A 4,769-nucleotide genomic window follows, 5' to 3' on the forward strand; every position below is an offset into this window, starting at 1 on the left:
TCCCCCCACCCCCTCCCCCCAGCCTGCCGGATCCCCCCTCCCCCAGGCTCTCCCCTCTAGGCCCGGCCCGGCCCGGCCCGGGCTGCCCGGCCCCCCGACCTCCCGCGGGAAATAGCTTTATTAGGGGCTGGGGCGGAGAGAGACCACCCAGCCCTGCCCGGGGGAGGCGGGGAAGGGGAGGCCGGGGACGGGGCGGAGGGAGCAGGAGGGGGACGGGGCAGGGAAGGGAGGAGGAGGAGGAGGAGGAGGAGGAGGGGAGGGGGGAGAGGGAAGAGAGAAAGGGTGGGGGGGGGGGAGAAAAGAGGGGAGGGAGGAGGGGGAGAGAGGCAAGAGGGAGGGAAGACAGGAGGGGAGGAGAAAGGGAGGGAGGGAAGACAGAAGGGAAGGAAGGAGAGGGAGGAGAAGGGAAGGGGGAAGAGAGTGGCAGGAGGAAGGAGGGAGAGAAGAGAGGAGGAGAGGGTGGAGAGGGAGGGGAGGGGAGGGGATACAGTGAGAGGAGGGAGGGAAGAGAGGAAGGGAGGAAAGAGGAAGGGAGGGAAGAGGGAGGGAGGAGAGCAAAGAGGGGAGGGGAGGGAGGGAAAAGAGGAGGGGGGGGAGGGAGGCAAAGAGGGGAGGAAGGTGGAAGGGAGGAGGAGGGGGGAGGGAAGAGGAGAGAGGGAAAAAGGGAAGAGAAGGGGAAGGACAGAAGACAGAGAGAAGAGGGAGGGGAGGGAGGAAGGAGGAAGGGAGAAGGAAGGGAGGGAAGAGGGAGGGAGGGAGGAGAGCAAAGAGGGGAGGGGAGAGGGGAGGGTGGAGAGGAAGGAAAGAGAGGAGGGGAGGGAGAGAAGAGAGGAGGGAAGAGGGAGGAAAACAAAGATGGAAGGGGAGGGAGATGGAGGGAAGGAGGGAGGGAGGAGGAGAGGGGAGGGAAGAGAAGGAGGAGGGAGGAAAAGAGGAGTGGGGAGAGAGAGGAGGAGAAGGTGAAGAAAACTTGAGAGAGGAGGAGATAGGAGAAGAGGGAAGGGAAAAGGAAGGGAAGGGAAAAGGAAGGGAAGGGGGGAGGGGAAGAGAAGGGAAAGGAAGGACGCGATCTAACAGAAAGAGCAGTAGCCTGACAATCAGAGGACCTGGGTCCCGATTCCAACTTCGTCATTTGACTCCCGTGTGACGTTGGACAAATCACTTCATTTCTCTGTGCCTCAATTTTCTCATCTGCAGAATGGGGAGCCCCATGTGGGACAGGGACTGGATCTGACCTGATCATTTCAGCACCTAGAACGGTGCTCGGCAATCAATAAGTCAGTCGATCGGTTCTATTTATTGAGAACTTATTGGATGCAGAGCATTGAACCAAGCGCTTGGGAAAGCACAAGAGTGTTGGTGGACTTGATCCCTGCCCTCAGGGGGCTGACAGGCCACTTACGGAGAACTCTTAAGCACCGTACTGTACGCTTGGAATGCTCCAGTAGAAGCCAGAGATGGACAGGTGAAAATTATTTACACATGAGGCACTCAGTGAGAAGCAGTGTGGCCTAGTGGAAAGAGCACGGGCCTGGGAGTCAAAAGGACCTGAGTTCTAATCCTGGCTCCACCACTTGTCTGCTGTGGGACCTTGGGCAAGGCACAGAATTTTCTGTGTCTCAGTTACCTCATCTGTAAAATGGGGATTAAGACGGTGAGCTCCAAGTGAGAAGAGGACTGTGTCCAACCTGATTGGCTCGTATCTACCCCGCTTCACCAATATCACAAAAGAAGTCAACATGCTCTTAAATTCCTACTCCATCCTACTCCTCCTCGACCTCTCAGCTGCCTTTGACACTGTTGAGCATCTCCTTTTCCTCAACACGTTATCCAACTCTGGCTTCACTGACTGCCCTCTCCTCATTCTCCTCTTCTCTCTCTGTTCATTCTCAGTCTCCTTCGCGGGCTCCTCCTCTGCCTCCCACTCACTAAATCTGGGAGTCCCTCAAGGTTCGGTTCTGGTTCCCCTTCTATTCTCCATCTACATCCACTCCTTTCAACTCTCTCTCCCCGCTCCAGTCTATTCTTCACTCCGCTGCCCGGCTCATCTTCCCGCAGAAACGCTCTGGGCCTGTCACTCCCCTTCTTAAAAATCTCCACTGGTTGCCTACCGACCTCCGCAAAAAACGAAAACTTCTCACTCTAGGCTTTGAGGCTGTCCATCCCCTCACCCCCTCCTACCTCTCCTCCCTTCTCTCTTTCCACTGCCCACCCCGCACGCTCCGCTCCTCCGCCGTCCACCTCCTCGCCGTCCCCCGTTCTCGCCCGTCCCGCCGTCGACCCCCGGCCCACGTCCTCCCGCGGTCCCGGAACGCCCTCCCTCTTCACCTCCGCCAAACTGATTCCCTTCCCCTCTTCAAAACCCTACTTAAAGCTCACCTCCTCCAAGAGGCCTTCCCACATTGAGCTCCCCCTTTCCCTCCGCTCCTCCCCCTCTCCCATCCCCTCCCCTCAGCACTGTACTCGCCCGCTCAACTGTCTATATCTTCATCACCCTATTTATTTTGTTAATGAGAGGTACATCACCTTGATTCTATTTATTTGCTATTGTTTTAATGAGATGTTCTTCCCCTCGATTCTGTTTACTGTCATGGTTCTTGTCTGTCCGTCTCCCCCAGTTAGACCGTGAGCCCGTCAAAGGGCAGGGACCGTCTCTATCTGTTACCGATTTGGTCCATTCCAAGCGCTTAGTACAGTGCTCTGCACATAGTAAGCGCTCAATAAATACTATTGAATAAATGAACTCATTTACTCCCTTGGCTTCAACTATTACCTCTATGCAGACGATTCCCAAATCTACATCTCCTCCCTTGACCTCCGTCCCTCCCTCTCTCCAGGCTCACATCTCCTCCTGTCTTCGAGACATCTCCACTTGGATGTCCTCCCGTCACCTCCAACTTAACATGTCCAAAACAGAGCTCCTTATCTTCCCCCCCAAACCCCATCCTCCCCCTGACTTGCCTGTCACTGTAGATGGCACCATCCTTCCTGTCTCATGAGCCCGTAACCTCGGCCGAATTTTGACTTCTCTCTCTCATTCCACACATATTCAATCCGTCACCAAATCCTGCCGGTGTCACCTTCACGACAGCTAAAATCCACCCTGTCCTCTCCATCCAAACATCCACTTTAATACAATCACCACCTAGATTACTGCATCAGCCTCCTTGCTGACCTCCCAACCTCCTGCCCCAAGGTGACTCTGGAGTGCCGACCATCTCAAGGTCAGATGGTATCTCGTGACCTCCTGAGCCAGCAGACGTACTCGGAAGTGAGGGTGGGATACCGCCTTCACAACCAAAACTGCTAGATTGAGAGCCCGAGCCAGGAATACGGAAGGTGTCCCTGGCCCCCGTGCCTATAAAATTAGATGTGGGGGCTGGGAGGAGGAGGGCAGAGATTGGATAAACTGAGGCCGGTTGCTAGAAAGGCCTGAGAGCACAGGTGATAATAATAATGTCGGTATTTGTTAAGCGCTTACTATGTGCAGAGCACTGTTCTAAGTGCTGGGATAGATACAGGGTCATCGGGTCATCCCACGTGAGGCTCACAGTTAATCCAGATGAGGGAACTGAGGCACAGAGAAGTGAAGCGACTCACCCACAGTCACACAGCTGCCAAGTGGCAGAGCCGGGAGTCGAACCCCTGACCCCTGACTCCGAAGCCCAGGCTCTTTCCACTGAGCCACACTTCTTCCCCCAAGGAATCACCCCCAAGGTGATAAATACCTGCAGCATCTAACCTTCTGTGCAGAGAATGGATACTGGCAGCAGCCGGCCGAAGTTCACCGCTGCCCAGAGCGTGAGAAGGCCGTTCTGCCTGCACCGAGTGAGGAGCCGTGGGATGGGTGAGAGTCTTGTCCTGTTGAAGGCTCGTGGGGCTGGCAGCCAGGCGCTTTGCCATGGTTAAGTAAAGTTTAATTGGATTTCTCCCGGTGGGAGCGTTAATGGGTGGGAGCTAGGGGCTTCACCACGGGTATGTAAAGCAAAATGGATTTAAGGCCTAAGTGGATTCCTCCCTAGTGGGACGTGAACATGGCGGGAGCCAGCCGCCTCACCACGTGCGGGTAACGCATAAGCGGATTTAACGCGTAAGTGGATTTAACGCCTAAGTGGATTCCTCCCAAGTGGAGAGGGCACATGAGTGAGAGCTAGCCATGTGCGAGCAAACCGTAAGTCGATTCTGCCTGGGTGGGCCCGGGGGTTCCGCCCCGTGCAAGGAACATACAAGTATAGTCCTCCCGTTAGCGAAGCTCTAATGCTACCATACAAGTATATTCCTCCTGTTAGGGAAGCTCTAACACCACCGGTAATCATATTCCTCCCGAAAGGGAAGTCGCATCTAAACAATCAAATAATTCAATTCGCCTCGTGGAATAAATTTTATACAAAACTCAGGCTTCCCGTCCCCGGCCTCTCTCTCTCTGCGTCGAATCCGAATGAACCCGTCCCCGGGCGAAGGGTGACACCTCCTCCCCACCCCAGTTCATACTTCGCTGGGCTGCCCGGATCATCTTTCTACGGAAAGGCTCAGAACACGTCACCCTCCGTCCTCCAAAATCTCCAGTGGTTGCCCATCCACCTCTATATCAAACGAAAACTTCTCATCGTTGGTTTTAAAGCCGTCCATCACCTCGCCCCCTCCTACCTCACCTCCCTTCTCTCCTTCTCCATCGCAGCCCGCACACTCCGCTCTTCTGCTGCCACTAACCTCCTCACTGGGCCTCCATCGCGCCTGTCCCGACGTCGACCCCTGGCCCACGTCCTACC

This window comes from Ornithorhynchus anatinus, chromosome 4 (assembly GCF_004115215.2).
Source record: "Ornithorhynchus anatinus isolate Pmale09 chromosome 4, mOrnAna1.pri.v4, whole genome shotgun sequence".
Taxonomy (NCBI): Eukaryota; Metazoa; Chordata; class Mammalia; order Monotremata; family Ornithorhynchidae; genus Ornithorhynchus; species Ornithorhynchus anatinus.